This window comes from Emys orbicularis, chromosome 2, assembly GCF_028017835.1.
Source record: "Emys orbicularis isolate rEmyOrb1 chromosome 2, rEmyOrb1.hap1, whole genome shotgun sequence".
Lineage (NCBI taxonomy): Eukaryota > Metazoa > Chordata > Testudines > Emydidae > Emys > Emys orbicularis.
Window position 1 is genome coordinate 60,606,837 of NC_088684.1, and position 19,824 is coordinate 60,626,660.

General features: G+C 41.6%; 1 protein-coding gene across 1 annotated transcript in view; it reads right to left on the bottom strand.

Annotated features, from left to right (window-relative positions):
• C2H8orf34 (chromosome 2 C8orf34 homolog) overlaps nt 1-19,824 on the bottom strand; it is a 252,748-nt gene that overhangs the window by 77,245 nt on the left and 155,679 nt on the right. The gene's annotated exons all lie outside the window — the stretch shown is intronic.

Consider the following 19,824-nt stretch of genomic DNA (forward strand, 5'->3'; position numbering starts at 1 on the left):
GCTACTGAACATTGGGAAGAAGACAGATATAATTACTTTCACAAAAAAGGAAACATTATTTTTAGGCGATTTTGCATACATACATACATATATATTGTGCTAGAGGACATTAGAAATATGACCCAGTATAAAAGAAAAAATATGTATTATATCTGACAGTGTTGCCAATTTTTTCAAGTTCTGTTTCACCAATTCATTTACCAGAAGTTTGCAAATTTATCTGTGGAAAGATGGTGACCGACTATTCAATTTAATTGTAGGGAGTGAGGGACCCAATCCAAAGGGACATTCAGTTACTGGGAGAATATGCTGCATCTTCTCTTGACATGATTGCTATTGATTTGTATTTTCTTGTTACCTAGCACTGCAAAATGTATTCTTAAAAATCAAAGAGATTCTGCTTAACCTGGAAAATATATTATGCTTTATTACATACACATATTACATATACATATACATACACACACTTATTATGTCTGTAATTATATGACCCTTATCACTGTAGTATCTAAGTGGCTCAAAAGCATTAATGGACTTATCACCACAACAGCCTGTGAGGTATAATTCCTATTTTATAGATGGATTAAATAACTTGTCCAAAGTCACTGGCTGAACTGAGAATTTAAACCAGGTCTCCAGATTCCCAGTCCAGTGCCCGATCCACTACAACACCCTTCAAATATATAAGTAGTGTGATTGGTAGAGGAAGTGCCTCAGGTGTTTTTTATATCCTTTGCCACGTGCATGGAAATTTACTGTCCCAAACAGAGCCAATAGCCCTTGTCCATGGAAAATGACTGGCCCGAGATGGGGTCTAGGGTCACATGCCCCTGCATGTTTTGCTGAATCACAGGGGTGGCCATTGGCTCCTTGCTGTCTGAGGCATCTGCAGGCAGACTTACTGAGTGAGATGAGTTTCTTCAATGGCCCATTATGAGAGCTGAGTGTTCCTAATGGGCCGACGATACATAGATTTACATCAGGGCTAGACAGCTATATGGTGGGTGTCACCCAGGAATACGACTCATTTAAAATACAAGTACATTGCCAATATTCATAACTTCAGATGCAAATATGATACATGCATAGAAACAAGATAATCATACTTAGCAAATTACAACTTTTCTATTGATAGCTTACATGACATACTTTGTACAAGATTTATGGTAATTGTGTAACTGATAACAACAGTGATATAAATGGCCACCTTTCTTATAAACAGCATCACACCCCTCCCTCCCTCCCTTCTGTGCTGCTGTCTTCAAAGCTGGGCAGCTGGCGATCAGATGCTGGCTGGGCACCCAGCTCTGAAGGCAGCTGCCAGCAGCAGCGCAGAACTAATGGTAGCAATACCATGCCATGCCACACTCACTTCTGCGCTGCTGGCAACAGCGCTGCTTTCGGAGTTGGACTCCCAGCCAGTGATCGAGCTTCCTGCAGCCGGGGAAGGTTCCTAGAAATGCGTGTGACCTGGCCTCAGGAACAGCCCGTGCAGAAGAAGAGGAAGTCCTGTCCCTCCCTAGCCCCTCCAGGACTTGCAGCTGAAGCCTGACCGCTTGGGAGTTAAAGGGGCCTTGGGCTGGCTCTGTGTGTGTGTGTGTGGGGGGGGGGGGTGACCACAGCACCCCTGACCATAGGGCCCTGGGTGGTCACCCATTTGCCCACCTGTAAGGCCAGTCCTGCCCCCCCTGAAGTGACACCTCCCCCCCCACACCATGCCACCTCACTTCTGCACTGCTGCTGCTGGCAGTGTTGCTGTCTTTAGAGATGGGCTCCCGGCCAGCAGCCACCGCTCTCCAGCTGCCCAATTCTGTAAAATCTGGTCTCCTCTACAATAGTCAGATTTCACAGGGGAGACCAGATTTCATGGTCCGTGACATGTTTTTCACGGCTGTGAATTTGGTAGGGCCCTACTTATATATGCACCTGTAAACTCAGTTTTTCTACAATGCATGTCTAATGCACAATTTCAAAGGGTCAAAAGATAAACAGAAATTACAGGAACAGCCAAAGGCAGCTGATGGTAGATGAGCTGAGGGGGTTAAGAAGGATATAAAGAAAAATTAAAGGGAGGGAGGGAGGGAAGAGAAAGTCTCCGCGAATTTATAAACAATACAGGCAGTTTTGAAATGGATTATAAAATAAATGGGGAGTCAGAGAAGATATGGGTTGAAGCAATAAGGCTCCTTGTTGTGTATATGAAAAGATGAGGTACCACCTGTGGAATCACCAACACTAGTACCTGCAGCACTTTTGGTTTTCTTTAACTGTGGCCAAGGACCTAGCTTGCTTATGGTATCCTATGAGATCACGGCTCATAGCTGTATAGCTGCATTTTAGAGTTTGATCACAGTAGCAAAGATAAAGAAACTTCAGTTGGTAGGAAGCAGCAGCAATGTCTGCACAGAAGAGGAAGGGGGTGAAATGGGGCCCAGCTGGGGCCCCGGCCACCCCTCCTCCCAGCACCCCTCCTCCAAAATCCAGAACTGTGCAGCAGAAAACTCCCTCTGGGGGCATAAAACACAGGTGATACCTTTCTAACCTTCCACTCTGCCATGTGCTCTTGGGGGAAACTGCAGGGAGGAACCAGCCTCAGACTAGCCATAGGAGCAAGCAGCTGCAAAAGCAGAAGCTTTCAGGCATTCAGAGAGCTTTCTACAAGTCTCACTGGACTTTCCTGCCCTTTGTTATTGGTCGTTTGCTCCAAACCCACCTCCTATCTCAGTCTCTTCCCTTCAGTTTCACTCCTACCCCTCTTACTCTCTTCTTCCCTGCCCCCCTCAACCCTCCTCCCTTCAATGTCCCCCCTCCCTTCACTTCTCTTTACATTTAGCTGTTCCCCTCCAAACTAACTGCACTGTCCCCAAAATCATGGAATTAACATGACGTTTGTTCCCACCACATTGTTCACTCTGCTTGTGTTCTACCCCTTCCCCCACCCTATGTCCGCCCTGCCTATTTAGACTGTAAGCTCTTCAGGGCTGGGTCCATCTACTACTCTGTTTGTACAGTGCCTAGCACAATGGGGCCCCATTAGGCACTGCCCTAAAAACCTGCTCATCATTATCATGGAGATACTCTTTTGGGGGCATTTAATAAACACCACACATACAAGGTGGCAGAGTAATAAGATATAAACTTTAAGCCTGAAGAAGTAACAGTAAACTTGAACAACATTTTTTTGAATGGCACCCTTAATCTAGATCTGGTTGAAGGCGGTATTAACAATAACATTTTTCTTGCCTAATGAAAAATAAAAAAAATTAAATTCTTTGGGCCAGATCATCATCTGGTGTAAAATGTCAGCTCCACTGAAGTCAATTTACACCAGCTAAGGATCAGTTCCTTTTATTTTTATCCATAGCTAGCACTGCCAATGCAAACTAGATCAAATGAACCGATGTTTTAAACCAAATTTATTTACATTCGGCAAGAGTTACCCAATCAATACATAAGGATATCATACACAAACCAAAGTGTGTGTACACACACACACGGAGTTTAATTTTGTTTAAAGAGAAGAGAGTCACAATTTTTGAACAGCTGTAAACTACTGGATGGATTAGGTTTTAAAGGAAATGGCAGCTTATGCCTCATTTTTTCCCCAAGCAGCTGTTATTTCTGTAAGTGAGGTTTCCAACAATTCTCTGCTTGATTAAGTTTTGGCTGTCTGACAACATAGAAAGGTACAGTAATTCTACATTATAAGGTGCCAACCATCATAAATTTTAAATTTATTTCCCTACACTACAAGATGTGCGTCACTCACTTTTACTTAGTACTAAATTTGATTAGCTACTGCTCTGGCCTTTTCCTTACAATAGTAAATGAAGTTAGATACTTTCTGCTTCAAAGCTTGCAAAATATATTAGCAAGGTAGATGTCAGAGATGTATCTAGTAGTACCCAAAACAGGAAAAATATGCAAAATGTTAAATAGGGTTAAGTCATCATCCTATTCTTTTAGCCAAACAGCTGTAATCTATACTGAAATGCATAATATTTACAACGCAACTCACATAATCAGATTTTTGCAAAGAATGCTCATTTACCTAATGCAATGCTGGAGGGGAAAAGAAAGTATCCTGCCAGCTGTGTGCAAATTCATCAGCATTCCAAATGGAAATACAAGCATAATCCCACTTAGCCAAATCCTGTTTAACCAAAACACTTGTTTAAACACAAGATTTGATTGTGTCTCTGGGACTGAATGCAGCCCTGTATTCACACCTTCCACACAACTGTAATAATCTTTGTACAAAACATACCTTGTGAGCAATCATTTGAAAAAACTAATAACCTGCTGGTCTATAATATCCTGGTGAAATGTATGTAGCAACATTATACATAAAGTTATGAACATAAACTGAAATATAACTGAAATGTGTTTACCAGACAAGTTTGGGGATGGCATAAACCAGTTCCTCAAAGACAAGCTGATGCCTCTAGCCCGGTGTCAACATTTATTGGCAATCACCTGTCAAGTGGCCATTCTTTGGCAAGGAAGGGGGGCAGGAACAGATTGATCTGCATTTTAACAAACAACAACATGGAACCTCTTTCACCATGAGCCTTCATCCTTGCAGCGGGAAAGAACTTTATCTAGGGGTAACCCTTAGCAGGGCCGGCTCCAGGCACCAGCCGAGCAAGCTGGTGCTTGGGGCGGCAGAACGAGGCGGCATTCCGCCCAATCCTAGGGCAGCACGGCCGCTTTTTTTTTTTTTTTTTTGCTTTGCCATTCTGGCCGTCCCATTTTTTTTTTTTTTTTTTGCTTGGGGCGGCCAAAAAGCCAGAGCCAGCCCTGACCCTTAGGAAAATTCATTCCAAAGAGTGACTGGACAAGAATGCCCCAGGTATTTTCTCTCTCTCTCTCTCTCTCTTTCACCTAAGGTGACGAGAGAACCAGCATTTTGATTTTGGAAGGAATCCTGACATGAAAATTTGGTTAGAAATGTTGCTGGGAACATGTGGTAAGGATTTTACCTTGAACCAAGTCTAGTTTGTTAAGTTTTAGTTACTAGAAAGCATTTTACCTTTATTTCTCTTGTAACCATTTCTGACTTTAATGTCTTACACCTGTCCTCACTTAAAGCCTCTCTCTTTGTAATTAAATGAACTTGCTTTCTTCTTTATTCAAAACTAATCCAGTGTTGTGTTTAAAATGAACTGTTTGGGTAACTCTAGTTAAAGTAGCAAACTATTGCATACTGACCCCTTTATAGGGTCAATAGACCTTTTATATCTGAACTGTCCAGGAGAGAGCTGAAGAGTGCACAACACGTGTTTTGGGGAAAATTCAGAACTGGGAGTATGTTGGGGTCACCCTGCAAGTGGTAACCAAGGCTGGTGGAAATCAGAGTCTGACTGGGGTGCTGCTGGCAGGCTGCAGCTCTACACAGACACTCAGGATGTGATCTGCATGTTGTTTGGCTGTTTGTGAGCAGCCCAAGTTGGGAGCTACTGCAGGAAAGCATTGTGAGGCACCCAAGGCTGCAGGGAAAATGGTGATGCAAACCCTCACTAGTCTAGATTGCACTCTGGAATATGATAGTCCCCCAAGATTTACTGTGCCTCCCCAGCAATACTTTGTGTCTTCAGTTGCAAACCTCAAATCTGGAGTGCAGATGCCACATCCTTCTCCTGCTACCCTAACTGAACTTGCCGAAGTTGCTTGGATGTCCATAGTTTTATTGAGCCTGCATGCAGCCATCAGAATCTACCGGCAATCTTCCAAACCTTCAATTCTCTGAAGCTTTGGGATGTGCTAATAAGAACTTCCATACTGTGTCAGACCAATGGTCCATCTAGTTCAATATCCTGTCTCTAACATTGACAGACCTTCAGAGGGAGTGTACAGAACAGGTTAATTTTGGAGACATCCACCTCTGTCTTGCCTTCCTGGTTTCTAGCAGTCAGAGGTTCAGGGTTGCCATGAGCATGGGGTTGCATCCCTGACCATCTTGGCTAATGGCCATTGATGGACCTAGCCTCCATGATTTTTTGAACCCAGTTATACTTTTGGCAATCACATCTCACAGCAATGAGTTCTACAGGTTAATTGTATGTTGTGTGAAACAGTACTTCCTCTTGTTTGTATTAAACCTGCTGCTTATTCATTTCATTGGGAGACCCCTGGTTTTTGTATTGTGTGAAAGAGTAAGTAACGCTTCTCTATTCACTTTCTCCATATCATTCATGATTTGAGACACCTCTATCATAGCCCCCCTCTATAAAAAAGCATATACCAGATCTTGAGTTCCATGCTGATTTTAGCCTGCATCTGACATCCACAGTCATTACTAATAACCCAGTCCATAATGCATCGCATCACAGTCACTATTCCAATATCAAGCTTCTCCAAGAGAACATTACTCAACAACGGATACATATTCTAAAGAAGAACAACTGCTTATAAATGGTGGTTCCAAAGCATCTAGTATTAAAATGGATACAAATTAGTGTAACTATGCTCCTTTGCAAAAAAAAAAAAATCTGAATCTCAAGATGAAAGAGTTTAATTGCTTTTATATAATGCCATAGAACATCAACAGTAGCTAAAAAGCTTTTCATTCAGCTTGGTACTTCCTGGAACACTGAGTTTTCCTTTCCTTTTGTTTTCCCTTGATAGACTAAATATTGATAATACAGCTGAATTACTGCATGAATTAATTGAAAGCAATGAGAAGTCGTTGACAAAAGTAGAGGACAAAAGAAAATGTGTTAAAAAAAGAAAGAAAAAAGGCAGTTTCACTCTTCATGAGGATGACACTTTCATGTCAGAGGAAGGGAGCACCCATCCTCCATTGGAAAGTCTCTCAAATCTCCACACAACTTCCACCTACTTTTGTTCTGATGGTGGCTTGTCATTTACAGTAAGTGAGGCCCAGACCAGACCCAGGAACCAGAACACAGGATGCTGCTTTAAGTAAGTTATTTTGTTTTGTCATTATAGGCTACATTTCCTTCCACATAATTTTCTTCTGATGTAATCTCCCTCTATAAATGAGGGGAACAATTGCCTCTCAGCACGCAAAATTTGAACACCAGTATCTTCAATAGCATTCTCATGTTAAGGTTATTAGTCAAGGCTATCACTTCAAAAAACTCCAGCTTTTAGCATTTTATCATAAAAAGTCATGGCCTGTCACCTCAGTAAGGCTGTAACTGAGCAAGACTCCTCTCTCAATCTCATAACAAACTTGGTCTTGGTCTACATGCCCAATTTAGGTCATTAGAATTATGTCACTCCAGCGACGTAGTTATACTAATCTAATCCCCCGTGTAGACAGCGTTATGTCAACAGGAAGGCTTATCCTGTCAACATAACTACCGCCTCTCAGGAAGGCGGAGTACCTATACCAACGCGAGAAGCTCTCCAGTCATTGAAGGTAACGTCTTCACTAAGCACTACAACGGCGCAGTGGCACTGGTCCAGCTGCACTGTTCACTGTGGTAAGTATGGACAAGTCCTTAGTTGTACATGATTATCAATTTTAAAGCAAGTAGTTGAATATTACATAGATTTAAACAATTAGTTGTGCAAAATAATTTATATTTTACTTAAAATAATGTGGCCTATGATTTTTTGCCTTTTTCCTATAAGTGTATGACTTTCTGAGGAATCCCATTCTCTGATTATGGAGCAGAAATACCAATTTCCCACAGCAAATACTTTAATGTTAAAATACTTCTGTACCAAAGACGACACTGAATACAAAAATGAATTGGGGAAAAAGTATACTAATAAAATCTAATGATTCATGGAAAACACAAGAGTTCACTGCCATGGCAGATGAATCTTCAAGGGCTACATTTGCGGCCTTGTCTTTGTTTTTGTTTTCCTACACTATAACATGATTCACCTCCATGTGATCATACAGAAGCTAAGAAAATACCCATTGACTTCAACAAGGTCAGGATCTCACCCCAGAACTCTCTCTGTTCTTCTCTCTTCCTGCCCCTTGCCCACTTTCCTCTACCCAACCTCCATGATTAGCTGCTCTTTCGTATCTTTGTCCCATTCTACATGTTTGAGCTGTGACGTTCACCACTTTACTTTTTATTGCATTCCTTCCCCTATTTTTCCACCAGCCCAGTATGCATTTTGGGCCCCATTCTACAAATACACATGGAGCATAGCGCTGTCTATTGTGAGTAATACCACAGAAAAATGTTTGGAGGATTAGGCCCTTACATAGCAAATTCCTTCAGCAGGGAACTTGTCTCATTAGACCTTGAAAATCCTGGGTGCTACTAGTATATAAATACTGAATTATAGTGACTTCTATATATAGAGTTTGAAATAGTGCAATGTGCGACACAGCTTGGCAACTGCTATCATTTTATTTAGACAGATTAGAAGAGGGAGTTCAGAACAAGCCAATTAAACAATTGTGTGTGTGTTTGCATATGACTATTCCTTTTCCTGTCATGTTTCAGTACTGTGTGGGCTCTGAGCTCCAAATGTAATTAAGGCTTGAAAATCTGTGCCTACTGTGGACTCTCCCTCTGTGGATCTGAATCTAAAATTCAATCCCACTGCTATATGAAGACACTGGCAAGTAAGATGTATACCACAGGCACCATGCAGAGAATAGTGCAAAATAATTTTTATAGTACACCTCTACCCCGATATAACATGACCCGATATAACACGAATTCGGATATAATGCGGTAAAGCAGCGCTCTGGGGGGGCGGGGCTGCGCACTCCGGTGGATCAAAGCAAGTACGCTATAACACGGTTTCACCTATAACATGGTAAGATTTTTTGGCTCCCGAGGACAGCTTTATATCGGGGTAGAGGTGTAATAACAATGCTGCACTAAATAGCTACAAGCCAGCAGTGAGATATTTTGATAATTGCCCAGATAAAAATCCATTTTCTATTACTTTTGCTCCAGAACAAAAAGGAACAGGAGAAAAATGTATCTACTTCAGCCAAACAAAAGGATAGCCCGACAGAGAGAGCAGGATTCGACATTTTTTTTAAATGGGATTTTTTTGTTTTATGCTTTTTTATGGACTAGTTTGATGGTGCTAAATATTTTTAGTGTAGTGGGCCAGTAGGTGGCAGTGTGTGTTATTGGCATAGCCTCCAACCCCTTCTGGTTATGGCAACCGCGTTGGAACCGAAATCCTTGTTGTGTGGACTGTCATTAAGATGTATTGAAAGTTCCATGAGCAGACAGCTTGCCAGATCAAACCCTTCATCCTATTAGTTGACATTCTTCACTACTTCTGCCTTCTTCCCACACTGTGATATATACTGCAATTTCCTAAATGGAGTAATATTGAAACAAGCCAAGAAGGATGAGGTATAAAGCTAGAAATTATCTAGCTATAAGGTTAATTTCCATCTTTGGAAAGGTTAAGACCATTTACGTGTTGTGGTATACACAGGAGTTTTTCAGTTCAATGTAGTGCCAAAACCAGCATATTTTCCTTTGGAAGTGGGAAATTGAGATAATGAACCCTGATTTATGCTATTATAGGCCAACTGCTATTTTTGGTCCACCAGTAAAGTAATGAATCTTCCTTGTAAGCTATGACTGTCTCATGGCCGCATTCTTCCACCATGATAGACACGAATTGATTGTCTGAATAGTGTGGATTTCTCATGGATTGTTGACTGAAGCCCAGGCTGTTAATGTGTTCCATTACTCCCATATAAATACATAAATAAATAAAATATACTTATGCTGATGACAGTTCTTCTTGCGTTCCAAGAATCTCTTCTGATTTGGAGTCATACTGTATGCAATTTAATAGAGGCGTAACCAGCCTGTAACAGGGTGCATTCCGTGCCCCTCCGGTTTGGCCCTTCTCCGAGGCTCAGGGACGCTTCAGGCTGGTGCAACATCTGTGCTTTTTATTTCTGATCAAGTCCTCACCACCAGTTTCCAACTATATACAGGCTTTTTACAACAGCTTGACCTACCACAGGACTGGCCAGCAACAGACTAGGAGACTCCCACTTCCCGCCTCCCCCTGAGCCTGACTTTCTGGTCTCCGCCCCGTTCTCACTTCCTCACAGCCTTATAGCTCCTGCTAACAAAGCTGGCAGGTGTGGTTAGTTACCAGGCAAGCATCAGGCTATCAACCCAGCCCCAATCCAATCCCCCTGATTGGGGCTAAAGTGGCAGGAGCTGACTAAGGTCTCTCTAGCAGCATCCTGCCACACACCTCCCCCTTTAAGCCTCTGCCAGGGAGACTGGTCCAGCCCCTTCTCCCCCTGCCCAGGAGGCTGCACTGGGGAGGCTTGCTGCTGCCCACGGGATGGTCCCAGGGATCCTCCACCTGGGGTTAGTCCATCCTCCAGCCACAAAAGGCACACTGGGTAGGGGACAGACTGCCCCACAGGTCCTCACATCAGTCACAGCCTTGCAGTCAACCTCCCGGCTGCTCCCCCTTTTTGGCCAGCAGGGGAGCCGGGTGGGTCTGTACCTCACCCTGGCCACCAAGGGCCACAGGTACAGTTACCTGGCCCAGGGGGGTCTGGCTCTCCCTGCCTGGAGGCTCCACCTTCAGGCATTCCTTGGGACCCTCCCTTCTCTCAGCCTTGGACCCCTTCCCCCGGGGTTCTATAATGGGACATTCCTTCTGTCCCTCGCCCTCTGCTTCTCTCCCATCTTCACTCTGGTTCCATTTTCTAGGGTCTTTCTCTCCTGTCCTCTGGGGACCTGGGTCCTCCCCCCCAACCTGGGTCCACCAGGTCTAGGGTTCTCCCCTCCCATCATCAGGGTCTCCCCTCCCTTCTTGCCAGAGGGCCCCATCCATAGCCCATCCAGCACGCGTGGCCACCCACTCAAAATGTACACAGGAAAGTGTCAGGGTCGTTGTCAGGGCCCATCTTACAGAGTCTCAACCCTAGCGCACAGCTGCCATCACCTCCCAGGGGACTCACCAATCAGTTCAGGAGCTGCTGCTGTACACTGGCCTGCTCCCTGATCAAGTCCTGGAGGGTCTCCTGTTATTTGGCCTGCCAGGCAAGTAAGGCCTGCCACTCCACCTGGTGGGACTGCTGGAAGGCCTGCAGGGTTTTCTGCAGCTCCTCTTGCTGTTTAGCTAGCCACTGCACGATTCCCTCCATCCTTGGGTAGCTACACCCTGGTGGTGGCTTTGTATCCTGGACAAGCCTCCACGTGTAATGGGGCACACACCATGCCCCTCCAGTTCAACCCTTCTCCCCCTTTTCTCTAAGACTCAGGGACACATCAGGCTGGTGCAACACCCAAGCTCTTATTTATAATCAAGTTCGCACCACCAGTTTCTAACTATATACAGGCTTTTTACAACAGTTTGGACTGGCTAGCAACAGACTAGGAGACTCCCATCTCTGTTTGAGCCGAGCCTAACCTTCCCCCTCCTAGTCTCTGCTCTCACTTCCTCCCATCCTTATAGCTCCTGCTAACGAGGCTGGCAGGTGTGGTCAGTTACCAGGCAAGCATCAGGCTATCTACCCAGCCCCACTCTAAGCCCCATGATTGGGGCTGGAGTGGCAGATGCTGATTAAGGCATCTCTAGCAGCACCCTGCCACACAGCCATTTCATGTTTTAGATAGATTTTCTTATTCAAATCAGCACCATCCAATAAAATTCACCCTTGATAGCTGAAACTGTTGCCACTATTGGCAATTAGTGGTTCATATAGAAAGGAAAAATAAAATGTTGGAATATAGAGAAGGAGCTTGGGGCTATAGGCCCTGATCCTGCATCACTGAAGTCAATGTGAGTTTTACCATTTATTTCGGTGGAAGCAAGATCAGTCTCAGAGCATGAGAAACTGAATATTGGTCAATCCAAATTGCTTGCTGTATCTTCCTCATCATGCAGATCGTTTAGATTATATGCTTTTCTGTGATTAATTTTGTATTAATTTTCATAAAGAAAAATAAACAATACCACAAGGTAAACTATTTACAGATCATATATGTTACCCAATACTGCACATTTCACATGATATCCAATAAAATTATGTAACTTTACAACTCATCACAGCTGAAAGACCACACAATACAAAATCTGCTGGGGTTAGGGTGGAGGGTAACAACAAGAAGAACACGACAAGAATGGCCACACTGGGTCAGACCAATGGTCCATTTAGCCCAGTACCCTGTCTTTCGACAGTGGCCAATGCCAGATGCTTCAGAGGGAATGAACAGAACAGGGCAACTATTGAGTGATCCCTGTTGTCCACTCACAACTTCTGGCAGTCCAAGGCTAGGGACACCCAGACATGGAGTTGCATCCCTGACCATCTTGGCTAACAGCCATTGATGGACCTATATCCTCCATGAACTTAGCTAGTTCTTTTTGAACCCTCTTATAGTCTTGGCCTTCACAACATCCTCTGGCAAAGAGTTCCAAGGTTGACTGTGCATTGTGTGAAGAACTACTTCCTTTTGTTTCTTTTAAACCTGCTGTCTATTAATTTCATTTGCTGACCCCTAGTTCTTGTGTTATGAAAAGGAGTAAATAACACTTCCTTATTTACTTTCTCCACACCCATCATGATTTTATAGCCCTCTATCATATCACCCCCTGTAGTCATCTCTTTTCCAAGCTGGAAAGTCCCAATCTTAATCTCTCCTCATACAGAAGCTGTTCCATATCCCTAATCATTTTTGCTGCCCTTTTTTGAATCTTTTCCAATTCCAATATATCTTTTTTGAGATGCAGCGACCACATCTGTTCGCAGTATTTAAGATGTGGGCGTACCATGGATTTATATAGTGGTATTTACTATCTTATTATCTATCTCTTTCCTAATTGTTCCTGACTTTGTTAGTTTTTCTTTTTTTGACTGCACATTGAGCAGATGTTTTCAGAGAACTATCCACAATGACTCCAAGATCTCTTTATTGAGTGGTAACAGCTAATTTAGACCCCATCATTTTATATGCATAGTTGGGATGATGTTTTCCAAAGTGCATTACTTTGCATTTATCAACATTGGATTTCATCTGCCATTTTGTTGCTCAGTCACCCAATTAAAAAAACCAAACAAACAAAAAACATACACAGATAGACAAAAAGGGGAAGGAAAATGCCAAGAGGTGAGGTGGAATGAAAGACTATTTGAACTATCTCAGAATTCCTTATCCACGTCTCAAGAAAGGGGCCCAAAATTTCTTTGAATTCATATAATTGTTCTTTACATCAATAGGCTATTCTTTCTTTTGCTGCTCACTCAGACAAGTCTGAATACCACTGCTCTAGTCTGGGCATAAACTTACTCCTCCATTTTTGTACAATAAAGTGCTTGGTAATCATTGTAGCGCTCAAGATCCAAAGTCTTTGTGGTAGAGTTAAACCCAGTGTAGAAGATACAGAACCTAAGATACAATTTTCAGCTGAGGTTTGGTTGCTGAAGATAAGCACTATTTTCATTCTTGTGTCCACCTCTTTCCACAGTGGCCTGACTGTTGGATAGTTCCACAGCATATGCAAAAGGGTTCCTTTTTCTTTATTAGAGTGCCACCAAATATCAGTGGACGAGGCCCCACAGCTTGCACTACCTCTGTGGCATCCAAAAGATTTTGAATGGAATATTTTGCTATATTAGGCATAGCCACAGAAGCATTACAAAATATGCTCTGCCAGTGGGATTCTTTTAAGGCCTATGATAACTCCCTTTCCCATGTTTTCACAAAGAACTCCTGACCAATGGCGTTAGTCTTCATTAGCAAAGTACACATAGTGGACATGAGCCTGGGGAGTTTATGAAGTATGTCCAAAGTTCCCAGTAGGTCTGGGGCCTCTGGACCAAACTGTTACTTTAGCAACTGATTCAGTTATAAGTTCAGTACTAAAATAACAGGAGTACTTGTGGCACCTTAGAGACTAACAAATTTATTAGAGCATAAGCTTTCGTGGGCTACAACCCACTTCTGGGTTGTAGCCCACGAAAGCTTATGCTCTAATAAATTTGTTAGTCTCTAAGGTGCCACAAGTACTCCTGTTATTTTTGCGGATACAGACTAACACGGCTGCTACTCTGAAAAAAGTTCAGTACTGTGACTCTGTTGAGAATGGCAGGTCAAATCATTGCTTTAGTGTTACAAAACAGACTAAACCTCGTGCTTGACTAATAGGGAATTTATATGATACCCTGGCCCAGCCAGTTCTTCCAAATTACAGGCTCGCCCCCCCGGTTCCCCAATTTGCAAGTCTGGGTTATCCCAAAAAAGGGCTTTTGCATGCTAGTGAGAATGAAATTGGTTCTTCTTTGCTAAGACAGCCCACATCCTTCATGCAACCATATGGCAGACCCCTTATTTTTCTCCATCGAACAAAATAGGAACCAAGCAGATTCACGGGGGAAATGGATGCATTAACCCCATTCAGTTTCTGCACACGTGGGCATAATGGTGTTAGCATGCTGGAACCAATTTGACAGCTGTGACATGATAAAAGCATAATAATTTTGTAGGTCTGGGAAGTCCCTGTTCCCTACAGGGAGCTGGAGATTTTTAAGTGATAGTCATGAGACTTGACCAGGACCATACAAAAAGGCTCTAATAATGTTAACTTTTCTAAAATAAGATGGAAGACTTTATACAAGTAGATTGCTTAGACTACAGAGAACCCTATACCAAAAATGCATTATTGTATTAACCCTCCCCCCAAAGCTTAGGAAGAGGATGGCACCTATTTGTATTACTAGGTACACAAGGTTACATTGCTGGTTGTAATACAAGAGGTTGGGTAAGAATATAACAGTTGGATGCAGGAACCATATGGGTCCAAATTCAAATGTTTGTAAAGTATAACATATACCCCCAGACCAATCTCTCAAAAGACTTTTCTATATCTGATGCTCATACGGCTTGTGGTCATCCTATTTCACTGCTATGACATCAATAAGTTGTCAAAGATTATCTGAGCTATAACCGCTGGTGACAAACCTGATTTGGGTTGTGATAGAACCCAAAACCTTCTCCACTCTCATAGCCAGAACTTTTGACATCACTATTACTAAGTGAAATTGGCCTATAATTGGAACATAGTTTGGCATCTCCTCAGGGTTAAGGAGTAACTGATATTATGACTTCCCTCAGTATAGGGGGAAGCATGCCCTCTAGGAGAGCCTCAAACATTTTAAGCATCTCGTTAGACAGGAGGTCAAGAAAGTGTCTATAGAATTCAGCAGGGAAGCCATCTGGCCCAGGGGCTTTCCTGATTTTCATATTCTTAATGGCTTGAATAAACTCTTCCTCGGTTAGGGGAGTATCAAGGTTTCTATACTGGGCTGCAGCAATTTCTGGTAAAGTCGTATTTTTGAAAAAGTGAACCAAAGCATCTGTGGAGAGGTTTGTGTCCAATTTGTACAGATCTGTAGTGAAATTAAAGAACACTTTATTAATATATTTTGGTGATGTACATAATGTTTTATCACAGATGACTGATTCTACATGCAGAGGTCTTTTGTTTTAGGTGAAAAGTCAGCACTTGCCAGCTTTTTCCTCCAATTCCCAGAAGTAGTAACTTAGTTGAAATAGGGCAAATTAAGCATCCACTTAGTGTAGCTTATTGAATTAATATCAACTTCTATGCTTTCTTTTAACAAGAGTTAAATTGAATGAATATAGGTGTATGTGCAATTTAGATCAAATTAATTTCATGATGATCAAGGAGCATGGCCATCAAGGAAATAAAAACCTCTAAACTAGATGATGTTCTAGTGTTTAATGCCTGAAAGTAGGAACGGCCTTGTGATACTGCTTCTCTAAGAATGCATGCAGAAGAATTTTCAGCTTTAGAAGCTGGGTTTAGCATATACTCTTAAGTTTTTGCTCTGGGTGGTAGGGAAGGCCTTCTACCAGACTCGAGTGTGAGGTCAGAAGTAATGAGTGTTACTGTGAAGAAAATGCTAGAGGGAAAAAAGCATGGCTTGGAATACATATTGCCATATGCATCCATACTTTCTAATGAATCTGTCTTTGCTAAGATCAGAGTGAAGGAAAGACCATATTCTATTGTTTGTACTTTATTTTCAACTGAACTTTAAGCTCTGACTTGTATCCACAGTTCTCCAATTTTCAAGTTGTCAGTATTTGCTCCTTTCTCTCTTTCCTCAGGTTCTTGATATTCATTAAAACAAACCATAATTATATTGGCCAAATCCTGCTCATCTTACTCAGCTAGACCTTTCTGACTTAATTGCAGTACTTATGCACAACTTTTAAAAATTATTTTGCTATTTAGGGCTGTCCTTAGAGTCTTTCAGCAATTCTTTAATAATACACATTCAGCAGGAAGTGTCTGCAGTGCAACATTACTAGAAATGTTTTGTATTTAAATTAATGCTCTTAACATCAAGAATTACCAAAAATATAAAAAAAGCAAAAAATGGGAGAAAAAAGCATGCATTAGATGTTTGTTTAATTCCTTACAGAAAGGACCATAATATTTTTGGAAACATCTGGTTACTTCTGCACAAGTTTCCTAAAATACAGCCAAAATATTTCAGTTCACATGACATGCTGGTCAACCAATCCTCTTTGTATGAGATTAGTAGTTTGCCTATGCACATTTAAAAAAACACAACTCTTCATTGAGAAGCTAAGATAAATTACTACTAAATTCATTGCATTATAGAGTTAATAGAATATCCATCCTTTTACCCACAATTATAAAGCAGCTATATAGTAAATATTCAGCCACATAGCAAGCTTCCAGCAAACTGTTTAATTTGTGTAAATTAATTTTTGTGCTAGTAGGAGAGCCACATTCACATTTCTTTGTATCCACTTCATTTACTCTATCAGTTTCTTGGCAGGGTTTATCTTTGCTGGTTGTCAAGTAGCCAGTGGAAATTTATACACTTTTCACTGTAAAAATAATGAAAATCAAGGCAAACCATAAAAATCAAATCCTATCTGAAACATTTTCAGTTCAGCAGTACATTATAGTGGACTTCCCAATAGCTTTCTTTAAAAAAAAAAAAAAATTACAAGCATTTCTAAAGTGCCAGTCACTATAGCATCCATATGCTCTTTCACAAACCTCTCCATCCCCCCCCCCCCACCCTTCTTCTTCCTTCACAGCCCCTTAATAAAATAACTGGATTTCCAGGTGAAGTCAAGGACCACATTTGTCCTATAGAAAAGAGTCTGCATATAGATGGGATATTTCAACACACTAAGATGTTAAGATTCTTGTTCAGTTCTAGTAGAATTTCTGCTCTCTGTCTCTGTAGGGTATGCCTGGGATCTGTCAGTCCAAGTGTCCAACTTGAATCTATCTGTGGTTCTGGGGGCATGGAGCCAGAAACCCCAGTTCATTTAAGGATCTGAAGACGAAGATAAGTATTCTGAATTGGACAATTCAGGCAAGTAGTGAAGAGACTAAAAGAACTCTAAGATGGCAAAGCAGTGAGAATTTGTTATGATTTGCAGAGGACCAGTGCATGCATTAATTTCTGGTCAATCTTCAAGCTTCAATGTTCAAAGATGTCTGATAGTAGCCATATATGTATCAAGATAGACAGAGGTAGGAGGAGACAAGCTTGTAGATCACTGTAATTGCTCCTCCAACTCCTGCCTAGCTGTGGATGGATGACTGTCATGTTGGCTACTGTTGCTATCTGGGAGTCCAAGATGAGTTCAGAAGGACCACACTGTGGCAGACAACCTTGACAATCAGGGGAAGGTGGCCTCACTAGGGTAAAAGGTCATGGTATCTGTCAGTTCCTCAATTTGTGTCCTACTAGCCAGCTTCATCTCTGCTTTGCCTTAGTTGAGCCAGAACTATCTGTTTTACATCCATCTTTCTATTTCAGCCAGATACTAGGATAGTTGGAACACTGCACTGTCTGCACTTAAAGAAAGACAGGTCATAATAGCCCACAGAATATCATCTTTCCTAGTTGGGGATCACCTGTACTTGTCAGATCTTTCAGGAAAGGAAAGAGCAAATCTATTTAAACACAATTTCATCCACTCCAGCTGTGTCCAGCAGCTGAGCTAATAGTTATATCAAAATCCACCAGTATATCTATCTAATGGCATTAGCATGAATGCTGGCTCATGCAACGGAGTTCCAAACTGAATGGTTTCTAATAAAATTCCACTGTTTCTACTGAAAGGAGGGGATTTTTTTCAAAAAAAATTTTGGTTACATAAAAACTATATAGTTAAATGATATTTTATAACCGCTCTACTTCTGCTAGAATGTTGCGTAACCAATGTTTGTGTTTGGTTCACTGGGCTTGTGATTTATATTTGCTCATGGTTTTGGTCTGGGTAAGAGAAAACTAAAAAGTATGTGGATTCCTCCAAACTGTTGGTGCAAGCACACTAGTACAAAAAGAGAGAGATGCTGCAGAGCAAAATCTACAGAAGCAGTATACATAGCATAATATATGTAGTGCTACAGTAACTACTCTAGTTTTATCAAATACTGCAGTACAAGATAATGGCATAAAACCTGGATTACTTGTTGCAGGATAAGTTATTATAGTTGTAACCCATGGCTGCAATAGGATACATAGCTTAGAAAACTAAAGTTTTCTTGTTATTCAACACACTGTATTTATTTCCCAGATAAGCAGTAGAAACCACCCATTTCTTAAGTGACATCTTGTCAGAGCCATAAATCCATCCCATGCAGAAGTCAGACAGAGAAAATTACTTGACAGTTCTATTTCTCAAGATACATGGAGTGTCACCGATTTCAATGGGCCCAGGATTTTCACACATGGGTTTTAACTCCTTAGTGTAAGACTGGTACAGCTCTTGTAGATCTTGAGATGTTTTTAATCTTGAGGTCAATAGCAGTGGGATAGCGCATGAGCCAGATGCCCTGGTGGCCATTACATGTCATCTCCTGCTGACTAGAAATGCAGCTGATTAAACATTCCAGTCAGTTCCTTTGTCTAAGTGGGAGGCAAAACTCTGAGAAAGAAAAGCCAGATCAACATAAGACAAAAAGTGTGCCTTAGAGAAATGTCAAAAGTAAGGTGCAAGGGAAAACCAAGGCCTTAAAAGTACTCTCCAGTCTCTGAAGGGGAGTACATAGGGGAACTTAATTTCTATGAAGTAGTATTCCCTTCTCAAAAGGCGCCATCTGTGTAAAATTCTCATTTCTGGAGGGCAAGACATTTGATGGATATCTCAAAAGTAAAGTGAAGTTAAAGCTGCAACAAGCAGCAATAACAAGGGCAAAATTAACAGTGTGAACAGGGAAGATTTTCAGTTTTCATTGTTTATATTATTAATGCTAAATAAAACTCAAAGAGTAAGATCTTTCAAGATAAAAGGGAAAGGGTACTAGTGCATTGAAAGAAATGTTGGAACAGAGAAGACAAGCGCCTCTTGCTCTTCAGCGATAAGACTGACTAAAAATACCTATGGCTCTTAAGCACTGTTAATTCAGTGATGGTGCACTGAGATCAAAGTTGGTGCCAGAGTATTGCAGCAGTTGCACCAAGGTGCTAATAAATAAAGACACTAAGGTGCAGAGAAAACCAATAATGTACAAAGACATTAGGCATCTAAGCACAGCATAGAACATGAGTAAATTTCTTCAAGACACTAAAGCACCAAGAAAAACTACTGAAGTGCCAGAGGCAACCATAAGAAGGATCTCACCAGAACCTTCTGAGGACAACATTTATACTTGGTGTGTACTTACTAATAGGAAGCCAGGCTCATATTCGACCCTCAGGACCTAAAGAGTTAACCAAGTTTTGCCTATTTCAAGGCCCAGAAATGAAAAACCTGCATAAATGGTATCTTAACAGAAGATAGATATGAGGAAATGGATCTTAATAAGTCATTAAAAATAATACTATGTATTACAGGAAGAAATACAATCATAGTT